A 13,761-nucleotide genomic window follows, 5' to 3' on the forward strand; every position below is an offset into this window, starting at 1 on the left:
TATGGGGATTTTCTTCCGCTGGGGTTTAGGGAAACACTTCAGGGATGCAGGGTCCGTTTTTCGGTTCTCTGTTGGTGAAAGTACTCGTGGTCCTGTCCGATAATGAATGAAGCAGAACATCCCTCTTTGAGAGGGATGGAGGAGGAGGCTCCCACTGGGAACACGTTGAACGCTGGTGCTGAACGTCCTCATGTTTTACATTCATCTACTTCAGCTGGAGTGATTGTGATCTCTGAAATGATGGATCGATGGAAAGATAGATTATCCAGTCTGCTTGACCTCTATTCAGAGACGCTTATTTCCCACATGAGACAATTTAAGAATCTAGATCATGAACTTAAAGGCCCTCAACCCTGCTTGAAAAACAACAGCAACGACCTTCTATTATAAACACCTGAAGGTTTAGTGCCGTAGGGAAAGTTCAAGCAAGTTTCCAAATGACACATTGGCTGGAGTCATAATAATCCCTGGAGATGATCCACCTTCCATTAGCCGCTGCTTTATGATCCATTTAATTATGTCCCTGTTCAGATGGGATCGTCGCGGGGGCTCTCACCTCTGACCGTTCATAATCAGTTTGCACGTTTCCATTCTGCGCTAATAGGAAAGCGCGCTGAGCAATCAGCATCCCGCCAAACGAACCTCCGTCCCGAGGCCTCGGAGCAGCAGCTGTCGCTCCGGCGTCAGCGCTGATTTGGCTCCGCGCGCCGCGTGCAGTGGGTTAACGCTGCTTTGTTTACCGCGCGAGCGAGGCTCAGGCGGCGATGGAGCACCTGCAGGCCGCGCTTCAGCGCTCGTCTGCTGTCGTTTTCGCGTCTAAACCCACACCAGACTCGCACTGCGGTTGATTTCCTGCGCGTCCCTTTTTGGAAATTCACACCCAGCAATTTCGAAGTAAATCATTTGCCTTCATCTGGGAACAGTGCATGTGTGGGCAGAGGAAATAATTATGAGGAATAAAAAAACAAGTCTGTTAGAATAGTCGGTGCAACCTCTCCTTGTTTCCTACACTTGTGGGGACTGTTATGGAGAAATGTCCGGTCAGCTCCATCAAAGGACAGGTTTCATATACAGAACTATGTGTTTGGCCTCCAACTCCCGAACCTGGGAGGACCTGGCATGAAATCTGAATGACAGCAGTTTACATAACTATAACACCATCATCAAATATGTCAGATTTCCATTAATTCTGCCACTTGAACCTCTCGTCCATCTCGTTAGCGCCTCTGAACCCGTCCTCGCTGTCTGTGAAGTGCCTTTTTAGAGCTCGCGTTACAAAAACGCGTCCAAGCAGAAGCGCTTTGCTGTGTGACTTCATCGTCTACAGACGCACCCGCGTGATCAGCTGGGTTCCCCACCTGCACGATGCGCCGCCTCCCTCCTCCAGCCTCGTCCTGACGCTAGCGTGTCCGCTAGGTATTCTGGGCGGAGTGCACTTAGACACTCGCTCCAAACGCATGTTCAAAGAGGCAGCCACTCGACATTAGCCTTGGCATTTGAAGCATGTTAGCGTCCTGACTGGTTGAGGGCGTTTTCACACCTTGAGCCAAATGAGTTGATGAGTGTGCAACAGATAATAATTGAGGTCTGTATATTTTTAGACTTTTGCTTGAGTACGAGTTCTCACCAGACTTGGCTAAATGATCTGGGTGCCCAGCTCAGCTTTATTACATTCTATTTTTTTGCTTTACCTTATTATTTTATGACAAAATCAACTGTCTGCAGAGCCTCAAAGCTGCTATTGTGCCACTCACAGAAAATAAGAACCAGCCCTTGGATTTTCAGGTTTAAATATCTATATTGACAACAAAGAGGCCTAACAAGTCTTTCAACCTGGTATTAAAATAATTTTCATGCATGTGACTGAAAAGAGTAGAAAAAAGGGAAAAAGTGTTTTTTGTGAGAATGAAAATCAATATCATATTTAACAGGTACTTTACATTATGTGCTCTATAACAAAAAGAACCCAGACACCTCGGTTACACAATCTATGACATTTCTGACTGCACAAATATCTGATTTGCGTCCTTTGTGGTCGGGGTGTGTGGCTGAATAGTGAATCAGGCTCCCGGAGCGAGCGGCGCGGGCTTAAATGTGGCTGATCTTCTGCAGTTTCGTGAGGCAAGAAGACGACACGTCCTCCGTATCATCACCCCGACACTGCAGCACCGTGGAGCCTCTCCTCGCCGCACATCACAGGAAGTGGAACGCTCGCGCTTCGACTGTGCGCGCGCCGTGAACGTGTGCGTGTCTAATTGCGGCGGTGGAAGAAATTCACCTGCTCGGCTGTGCTGCACGCTCCAGGTACGGCAGCAAAGTGGATTAGAGTATGCAGATTATTCAGTGATCACTAAGGGCAAACTGGTGTGTTGGTGACACTGGAGGAGGGGGGGGGGGGTTAAAGGAGCCACACACTGTAGAGGAAAGTGGGGCTAAACAGGGTGAGTGTGGGTAAGAATAGGAAAATAATGTGCTGTCAAAACAACAGCATTTCATGACATCAGTAGGTGTCTGAGACTGTAATCCAGCCTCTGCATTAGTGTCCATCACACACCAGACACCCCATAATTAACGTGATGCTCATTTGGACAAACAAGGAGGCTGATGTTTTGTGTGTGTTGATGTGGGAGGTTTGACTTTGGGTGCTTTTTTTTTCATCCATACAGGAGTTGCCGAGTTCACGGCACGAGCGCCTCAGATCTACTGTGAGACAAATAAAGATGAATCAACATTTTGATTTCAAATGTTCACGCTCACATCAAACAGCCTGAAACGTTCGCGTCGCTCAGTCGTGGAAGTCGGAGTGAACACGACTTCAAGAGTGAGCAGGGAAAGTGTTTCTGCTGCAGCCAGAGCCTTACATCAGCCGTCATGGCATAAAAGACAGAATGGCCTCGCTGTAGTTGGCACATTTCATTTGTACAGAGCTAGTGATTTATTTTGCTGTGATACGACAGGCACAGATATGCGGAGCCCCTGCTTCAGCATCAAATAGATCCTTCGCCCAGAGTTCAAATGGAGCCTTGATGGGATTTGGATTAATAGTTATACCTGTGTGTTTCTTGAGGATCCGTCCTCATGAAGCTATTTAAAACCACTGCTTGGTGAATTCTCCATTCCCGGGGGGAGAGGGAAATTGTTAATGCAACCTTTACCTCAAACAAAGAGGATCACGTAAAAGCTGGTTAAATTCACGCTGAAGGTTCAGGAAGAATAATTGTTTTGTAAAAATCATGCAAATCCTGGATGAGCAGGGTGCAGAACGTAGTGAAGCACTGTCCCAGAAAATGTTGATCCTTTGTCGCCCCCTAGTGGTCACCAGTTAAAAGTGTTAAAAACTGATGCCATAAAAACTGAAGCTGATTTAAAAATAAATAAATTAAATTAATATAATGATTTAACGGTGCAACTAACCAAGAGGCCTCAAGGTGCTGGTGGTGGAGGACAGCTGCTTTACTCTGTGTCTAAAAACACAGAGCTTTTTAGTAATCACAGCAGCAGCAGGGGGACGGGCGTTTTGCTGCCGCTATTGATCGCTCCAGCTGTTTGTTTCATGTTTCCTCTATTTCGAGCTTCGGCACAGACTTCTGCCTCATTACAGCTCAGCAAATTGAAAGCCCGGTCACTTCGGATCTACGCAGACCAACGGGAGTCAAGCAAAATCGATTTCACAGCGAGCTGATACAAAAGGATTCTGCTGGATGATTCAGCTTCGTGATTTTAAATCCACTTAGAAGATCAATGATCACATGATCCACTCTCCTGCTGCACAGGGTTAATATTTACCATCTTTAAATGACCTTTAAATTCTTTTGCTGTAAATCTAAGTAAAGGATGGAAATTGAGCATTTATGAATTAATTTATTCATTAAAAAACTGAATATTTAGACTACGGCACTTCGAGTGCTGTGAATATTATCAGCACGTCATTAAACAAATGATTCACAGCAGTCACACACATTTTCCGCATAATGAAATTATGACAGTGGCCTCTTTTATCGTTCAAAATGGCTAACGATCTAAAACTGACAGACTTGGCAATTTTTATTTTCCCCCCCCCCCCCCCCCCCTCCCCCTTCTAGTCTCGTTTGTGTCTCATCTTGCAGCCACTGTCAGATTCAAGGCCGTGGCTGTTGGTGGCGTCAGAGCAAACAGTTTGAAGCCAGACTGTGTTGAGCAGGACCACTCCTCCCATTCATCGCTCACTAGAGGGCATCATGAGGTCACGGGACGAGCGTCAGAACAGCGATCCAGGAGCCGCTCCTTTGGCCTCACGTCGTGGGAACATGTAGTTTTTACGCTGCACCTCAGCCTTCCGTGGAATTCCGGCCGTCCTGTGATTTCTACCGTGCGTCCGCCCACAGTGAAGAAATGCCTGTTGGGAAATGTGCAGTCGCAGAGAATGCAGAGGAAGTTCAAGCACTCTGCTATTTAAAGTTTTCGCAACACTGTAAACAATAAGATCTATTCAAGGGAAGGAGTTTGGGGCAATATGTTGATTTCGGCTGCGATATGAGTCACATGAAGGGAGCGCTCCATGTGACTGGCCCTGCATCCCGCCTGCATCACCACAGCCTCCCCCCTGGTCGGACGCCAGACTCCACCTTGTTGCTATAAATGGCTCCGCGGACTCCAATATCATTACCATCTGCTGGGGCACGCACCCTCGCAGGAGGTCAAGGAAGCGCATTTCCTTCGGGCTGCGGGAAAAAAAACAACAACAAATGCAATATTTCATGCTTCAGCCCAGATGATTTGATCGCGTTACACCAAATCAGGGACATTCCCATTATTCGGGCAAAGAGATGTGAAAGTCGGGACACGGCGCTGAGCCCAGAGCGGCTCCTGCAAGATATAAATCAGACGCATCTCCAAGCTGATAATGACACCGACCACTGAAAGACACCGTGTCGTCCTGAAACAAGGAGAATGTGTCACACTAGACATGTTCACAGCATTTTTGGACCTGTAAATAGATTAGTTTCATTAGCGTCTGGAGGCCGATACTCCCTTAAACCACATTTGATAGACCACATCCAACAATTTGAGGCATTAAGGAGTTCAAACTATTCTATAAATATAGTGTATGAATCATTTCTCATATTGTATCTTATCACAGATGTTTTCTGCGAGCTGGCGGCTTCAGCTTCTCCTGCGGTTTCCCTGCCTCATGTTAACCTACACGTGGTCCAGCGCTCATCAGCCCGTGGGAATGTGAGGCATCTCTTCCATCATTACAGCTCACCTTCGCAGCAGAGATCAAGCGGAGCAGCCTCTGAGCCTGAGCCTCTCCGCTCACACGCAAACCTCTTATCTTTACATTGGAAACAACAGGGGGGGGCGATGACGGAGCTTTCCCATTTTACTTTATGCACCGATAAATAATGGCACAGACCGAGCGCATTCCTCTGATGTGAAGCTTGCGTTTGACTTGATGGGCCTCCACGTATGCGAGGTATGTCCACAGATGGACAGATAGAGCATCTCTGCATGGAGCTATGGACACGGAGGAAACCTAGAAGTGCTCATGATGATGCTGTGTAATTATACTTAATGTCGCTGGAGATCATTCGATGATGAGGGGCTCTGAACAAAGTAAAAGATCACAAGGGCGAGTTTCTCCCCTAAAATCTAGTGGTTTATTAAATCTCTATCTTCTGTGTCCCTGTTGTGTGAAATGTGGTGGAAGCCCTGTAATAAGCCCAGTATTTAAACAGGGAGTTGACATTTTAATAATGGTTTTCTCCTATTTTAACCAGTTTTACAATGGCAGGATGCCGACTGCAATAACAGGCAGGTCATACCTTCCTTATTTTGAGTTCAGCAGCGTGTTAGCCTAATATTTGTATAAGTGCTTCAGTCAACACCGAGGTTTCCTGTCCTCCCATTTCACTTCTCTCTAATCATCTTTATCGCGGGGGTTTTGCAGCCGCTTCTGAACAGAAGGGCAATTTCATTCAGTCACTCAGGAGGAGATTTTTATTGGGGGCAAAACAAAAAAATGGATAGAAACTTAATTAAACTGTGTTTAAAAGAAAGTCCTTTATTCGTAATGGCCATTTCTGAGCTGATCAGCACTGTTGCACCATGGGTACAAATGCGGTTGTCTGTGCGAAAACACGCTTTTTATCCAACGCGCACAGCTTGTGTGTCCGTCTACACTAGTTCTCTGTTTAATGGACCCAAATATGCCGAGCATTCCAACCGCACTGGGGAATGTTTGGCTGTAGAGCAGGATATATATATAGACACAGAGCAGGATAATCTGCCCCAAAACAACAAGAAGCAGGAGTTATCCAAAAGATACGGAGTTCCTGGGGGGGGTCCGAGGCGTCCGGCGAAACCGGGTCAACCACCTACGGATCAGACAAACCACGCAGGTTGGGAACTGGGTCAAAGGATTTTTATTTCAGTGCACGGAACATCCGCGGCGGCGAGTCAGTGCCACGTTCATCTGGAGAGTTCAGGTTTTCTGTGAGTCCCAGCCTTCTGCTTCATGTACGGGCCTTTTGTTTGGCAGGGAGAGAAGCCAACACCCCCCCCCCCACACTCTTCATTACTGCAGGACTGGGGTGTTGGTCCGGCCACTGCATGCTAATTTGCTCTGAGCACATACAGTAAATGGGAGCAGCTCCATCTGAGTCACGACCCCTCCCTCGGACTCCTGCGTGAACTGCTGCTGCTGCCGTGACTTGACCGATGCACTGGAGCCTCCTAGGAGGGAGCGTCACCCCTGACTCGCGCGCTCACTCACAGGACGCATCCATTTTACTCATACAGTAGCTGCTGCGTGCGTTCAGGACTGAGAGCGTGGTGCTGACAAACGTCCACGGCCTCGCTTTTGTCCTCATCCTGGATCGGCCGCAGCAACTGGCACCTGGCAGCGCTCCCTCATTAACATATACGTCAGAAACAGTCTTCTGCTCACACGTTTGCTCCTTTTTCAACCGAGGGGCCTTAGGCCCAAGTTGCCTCAATAGCTTTTATTTCTCACTATAGGGGGTTTGGTAGGAAACCGCGCTTAAAACGCCGGCGTGTCCTTTCATTGCTGAGGCTCAAGGGAAAGAGCCAGCACCCATCGGCGGCTGCAATAAAGAAGCAGAAGTGACCTTTTCAAGGGATTTAGTGATTGGACTCCGCGATATTTATATTCAGGCCTGCGCTGGTTCCGAGAGCTAAAGGTGGACAGTTTTTATGTCCCTTCCAAATGCAGCGCTGTAACCTCTCTGAAGCCTCAAATTAGCACATATCATTTACCAAATTGGTGCCGTGATTACGTGAGGGGCTTAATATCTGCTGAGGCTGACCTGCATGAAATGCTTTCAACCAAACGGGATGAAACCTGCCCCCTCACGACCCTTTTAACCCCCAGCAGAGACAAAGCGGGACTTGTTTTTCTGGTGACGGAGGTGCCGAATGAGAAATTTCCAGTCCTGGATCACAAATCATCTACATTTTGAAATGTAGTTAATAAATACAAATGAAGAATAAAATTTTTTTAGAAGTGTGCAATCAGCTGTGAATTGTTTGAATCTTAAATAATGTCCAAGTGTTTACCTGACTTTTTTGCGCCGCTTTTAACTGTCCCAGTTCCCACTTTCACCCCCACACTCCTAATTAACCTTTCTCCTCTGGACACTCCTGCCCCGTTTCTCCTCCTTTGCTTAAAGACGCAACGCTATTCAAACCACCCAGGGTCTAACTTGGCGACTGCAGCAGTCACTGGTCAGTGACGGTTCAGAGGAGGGGTTTAAAGCGAAGCGTCCCTGTTTAAGATGCAGTCGCCTGCTCTCAGGTCTCTCTCTGTGTCTGTGTATGAATCCTGGCAGAGATAGTCTGTGAATGGTTTTATGAGTGATTGGACAACCTGCAGTAATGACAAAGGTCGCATGAGGTCTGATAGCGCGCCCCATTCACTAAAGCAGCCACATGAATGTCTTCCCACTCATGGACCGAACCTGAGCAAACTGTTGAGCTTTTAAAGGGAAGTGTATTGTACCGGGGGCTTGGCCCGAGCAGCCCATTTGCGGTCCAGGATGTCATTAAGCACCGAGCATTAATACAGCTTTCACCATTCAACCTTTTACGGCCTCTGCAAAGGCTGGAGCTCAGCTGAGAGCATTAGCGTGCGCATTTAGACTCGCAGCCATCCATCTGGGCTAGCGCTCGCGGTTGAACCGATAGCATGGAAGCCAGTGTACGTGTGGAGGGTAAGTGGTGGTGGTCAAACATTAGATAATGTGCACGTCTAAAATGGGGAAGGACGTCCTCTGTTTTTCTACCAGCTGGCATGGCTCCGTTTGGCCGCGCTGTTTGCCAGTGGGAATGAATGGACGGGCCTCTTGCTACGCGGCTACGCAGCTTAGCTGTTAATTAGATTTCAGGTGGAGGGGGAGTCTCTTACAGCTCCAGCAAATGCATAACAACAAAGACGCGGCTTGGAGATTGTGGAGAAATGATGTAAGACGGCCCAACGCTTTGTGCATTCACAGCCTCGTCTTTAATCAGCGGCTTTAGGATCGAACCTGCCCATAGTCAAGCTCCCATCAGCAGCTCAATAATCACCAAAATAATAAATATATTCCTTGAAAGCGCAGAGCTGCCTTCAGCCTCCCATGAGCGCTGTCCTCTCCCCGCTGATCAATGCCGCCTCCTCTCACTACACGGATTAACACACAATGCAGGGAAGCAGCCCCCAGATTGTTTCCTTCCCTTGATCAGGCACCAGCTCGTACAGAATAGACAGGGGGATCCTTTTTGCACCCTGGGGAGCAGCACTGAGTGAGGAGATCCTGTGCCTTTGGAGCCAACGCCTGCCCGTTGCCACCCTTGTGCTCCTGCCTGAGGTCCCAGTCGACCTGTTGCTTAATATCGGCCCTGTACGACCTCCGTCCCGATGCTTTGACCCGGTGCAACCCTCAGAGGAGGACCCACTTGAATCCATGGGCTCATGTGCTGCACACGGCTCAGGGACGCGGCTAAATAAGCTCCTTCCGTCGGACATTACCCACCTGAGGCGAGGCACCAGCGCGACACACGTACGTTTCACTGAAAAAACAATGGAGCGGCGGTAAATAACGGCTTCCTGCGTTACTTTATTATTCCCTATAGGCGGATTTCTTCGCACTCACGTCAGAGCAGGGATTGGCCGGGATGTGGCGCCTTGTTTACGGCCGCTCCACTGCGTCACATGTCCATTAACGCAGATGCTCCAGTGACCCTTCCCCGTTTGGGTTCAGGGCCGCGCGGAGGCACCTGAATCCCTCATGCGCCGCGCGTCCACACCCAGGAGGTTCTGCTCAGGACACCGCCATTCATCACTGCCAAGAATCCGGCCGACGGCACGGGACGCCGTCCAGCGCCCGGCGTTGCCCCACATTGTTCTGCACGCAGATATTTGCCACAACAAAGCGCTTGACGTCCATCGCCAGTGACGCTCGCAGAGACAGGATTTCTTGAAGAAGCCGGTGGCATGGGAAGGGAAGCCGGCAGATTGTCTCAGTGTAGGAAAACCTGAGTGGAGCCGTGCACACAAAGGCAGATCCCCTTTCACTATGACCACCGCAGAGGCCGAACGTGCTCCCCCGTCCTCAGAGATTTGTTTAAAGGCTGAAGCTGCTTATGATGGACTGCTGAGTCATCATCCGTTCTCCCATTGAGACATTTGCACTCACATTCACTTGTCACTCTGCTGCTCAGTAACAAATGGCCCTATGAAATGAAAAGTGTGTTGCATAATAAGCGTGTGTCCATGATGACCAGTACTATGTCTCATATTCCCATAAATCACCCCAGTCACAGCGACTGGCGAAGGGCTGACACACACTGTGGAGTTCACTGACTCTGCATCCTGGCTGACATTTATGAGTGTGTCTGTCTGACATTCTTTTGTTGTATGTTTATTTGTTTTATGAGGCGACTGAAAGATGATCTGTCACGGGCACTTCCTTCTTTCAGAGTGTCAGAGCCTGCAAAACGAAGCACAGCGCAGCCAAAACCGGTTGTTTTTGCCTTTTTAAAGGAGAAATTCTCTCTCTATTTGTTTTTACTTGAAATGTAAAATCCACAGCTACTGAGAAACTCTCTCCTGGTTATTGTGCATTCAGAAGCTGAACGTGGAATAGGCCTCAGACGTAACGTTCCATTGTACTATCTGTGCCACAAACATCTCATGTCACATCTTCCCAATTCCTCGTATTGTTTTTGGACCAGGGTGGTGACCTTCCATGTTCGGACCAACAATGGTACAACAACCTGAGAGCTGCCTTTGTAACGTGTGCCAGGTTCTTCACCAAAAAGGCCTTGAAATGTTTATTCAATACTGTACGTCAAAAAAAAACAACACAAAATGGACTTAACAAATCCTTGTGTACCCAAGAAAATAAGCAAATAAAGCAATAAACCTGACAAGTAAGACTTCATCATTGGCAGGTGGCAGCCATAGTGGGTCAGGATGCTCTGCGTGGGTTCTGGTTTAACATTGGACAGAAAACAGAAAGTCTGTCCTCAGAATCCATCAGCCCACTAGTGACTAATCACACTGAATTCTCCTGCTGGGCGGTTGCCAGATCCTTGCTTCCACTCTTAGTTTATTAACGATTACAATCATTATAATTGTATCTTTTCTGGGCTGATGATGGTTTTCTAGTGTTTCATTCTAATCCATACTTTAACGTTTCTCTCTAAAGCTAAAAAACCCCCAGAGACGTGTCTTTGGACCCTTCTCCTCCGCACCCCACCCACTCTACTCTGCCTGTGCTGACGCTGTCACTGGACTTAAGCTGTTTGTTCGCTGCTTCCTTTCTCCTTTGTCGCATCTCAATCTCCCGCTAGCCCTTCCTCTCTGTTGTTGTTTCCTTGTGCCCAGAACTTGTTGATAGGTGATCTCAGATTTACATCCTGCCAAAGGGCATCAAGGTGGTTTTGCTCGTCATAGACCCACGCTTGGGGACGCTTGGCGACGCGTTGGACCGCGTTATCTGGCTGATCTGCTGCTCTTTAGAATCGTATACGTTGCGGTGCTGCGTTTTCTCGGGCCTCACAAAATAAAACTTTTTCTGGACTTTTTTTTTTGCAACCATTGTGCTGCGACTGCTTCCAGTGGTCTGCACACAGAAACCATGCTCCGCCACCTGGGGCAGCAGGTCGGGTGAGAAGATGCTGAACACGGATCGTTGTAAACGCAGACAGGAAAAAAATGGTTTGTGGAATCTGTTGTGTGGGAGCATAACTCAAGGCATTGTGCAGCAGAACGGCGTTAACTTACTAACGCGGGCCATTTATTGAAATGTTTGTCGAAATGCATTAGGTTCAGCTGGCAGGAAACAGAATATGTGATTTCCTGCCGCATGAATATGTGCGGACCTTTCTGTGATTCGATTTGTCTCCACGAGGACGAAGCGATTAGCTGATCACGCCTTAAAAATGTGCTGCTGTCTCCTGGGATGCATAGCTCTTTGTCCTGACGTACATATTTGGTGGATGGATGGAAATACCTTGACTTGTTGATTTGGCAAACGGGCCAGATGTTCGTTGCCCAGAGATTTATAGAACCATTGTAGAAACAGACCAGCTTTACTTAATGCCAATAAAACACAGACTGACGTTAAAAGATATTCATTACACATCTGAACCGCATGAAACCTTCAGCCAGATGCTGGTACCGCCGGGTCCCTACACTCCTTATCTTAATCACTTCAAAGTTGCTGGGATGGTTTGTACGTGTATCACCACTCACATTTAATGCACAAGGTTCATGGGGAATCTCATTCTTGTCTCTCCACAATTTACAGAGCAATAACTTTCCCAGGCATCGGTACGTTACCTGGCAGTGAACCTGTCAAAGAACCATCCTGAGGTAGCTTTAAGCACTTTACAGCTGTACAAGCAGTCAAGCTGGATGACGCACAGTTGGATCAGTCCGTCCTAAATGCAGCTTAGCTGTTTAAGCAGGGAAACATATTTCTCCTGCTGGCCCTGAATCATATCCAGCCTTAAGTTTGTGCCTCTGTGCCAACATCCGGATGTGGTGAGCCAGCGGTGAGGTCTCCCTGGTGATCTGGCCACAGAAGGACATTAAAACCTGACACGGTCTCCAAAGCCGGAAGACGTCTGTGATGTTAAACCTGTTGTCATAGCATCGCAGACCCCTGACTTCGCTCCTCAATAGGCTTTCTATAGGTTGTGCAGAATTGACAGAGTCCAGCAGCTTTACAGTGGTAATAAACAGGAGCTGGAGCCAGAAGCTACACTCTCTGTACTTGTGAGGCTACTGGAACACCCAGAGTGGGAGTGTGGGTCTCTTGTTTTACGTTTCGATTCCCTTCTTCACGCATCCGTTGTACCAGAACTGACTATTATTAGTGCAATTGTCCTACAGGAAGTCACATGCTGCAGTCCTACCAAAATCACTGATCACTGCTGTCAGGGGGCATAAAGTTTTACTACTGCTCCTCTGCCTTGAGAGACAAGCGGGAGGATATCCTACGGCGAAAACACACAACAAGCCACCTTCTATATGGCTAATTACAGCCCGAGGTGGAAGTCAGATAAGCCAAAACCCATTAAAGCGACATTACAACCAGTCTAATGCTTCCTACCCTGGAGGAGCCACACCAAGCATTGCACCTTGGATATTTTATGAACAAATAAAAGTGACGCAGACGCAGCAGGAAATTTCTGGGATGTCATAATTCACCTGTCGTCTCTAACAATGTCTGGATGTGAGGGACGCTGGAGGTGTCGAGCAGAACCAAGCGGTTAAAAATAGCCTGTGAGAACCTGCCGCCTGTTTTCCTTTTCTAATGATATTGTTCAAAACTCCTAGCGGCGAGGATAATTGGAGGGTAACTGGCTAATTTGGGCCAGGGGTGCTGGCGTCCAGATGCTTCGTGCTTCTGTAGTTACATAAGAGCGCTGAGCCAAACGCACCAGGCTGCAGCAGTCTCATGACTGCGATTTTGCTAATGCTACTGTCTCCTGGGGTTGAATGGACGCCTCTGAAGGAGACCATTTATCAGTGGCCGCTGTGCATGTGTTTCCTCGTCCACACATCATGGCCATCAAACACATGGTCGGGAACCTGACCAGTGGCAGATCATTTAATTGGAAATGTGGCTCTTTTGTCTCTGAGCTAAATTCCTCTCCTTGTCAGTGTGAGGTCACTGTGAAGCGTGACCTCTCTTAATCCTCATCATCAAAACATCTGATGAGGAACCCTCTCACCCACTTCAGTGATTTCTCCATTTTGTGTCCCTGAACTTCGTTTTTTAATAAAATCGCACAAATGTCTTGCATTTGTTTTGCTTTGAACAGTTTTCCCTTCGGACACAAAATACCTTGTGAGCCAACTGTAATTAGATAAGTTTGAGCAATTAGTAAAATTCCTGACTGTCACAGGAGATTTTGCGGGTCACTGGCTTTGTGTTGTCCATGTTCTTCAACCTGTAAGGCTGTGTGTGTGTGTGTGTGTGTGTGTGTGTGTGTGTGTGGGTGTGCGTGCGTGTGTGTGTGTGTGTGTGTGTGTGTGTGTGTGTGTGTGTGTGTGTGTGTGTGTGTGTGTGTGTGTGTGTGTGTGTGTGTGTTTACTGGACCCGCCGGCGAACACTCCCGTTTGATTCCATCTTCGCCCTGTTCGGTGCATTGTGCTCCTCTGAATTGCTTCGGGAGAAGCACGGAGGCAAGAAAGGGAAGATTGACATCAGGCGGCGATACGGTCGTAGACTCCGTCCTGTCTAACTTAGGAAAAAAGTTTTGTTTTTC

This window comes from Betta splendens, chromosome 17 (assembly GCF_900634795.4).
Source record: "Betta splendens chromosome 17, fBetSpl5.4, whole genome shotgun sequence".
NCBI lineage: Eukaryota > Metazoa > Chordata > Actinopteri > Anabantiformes > Osphronemidae > Betta > Betta splendens.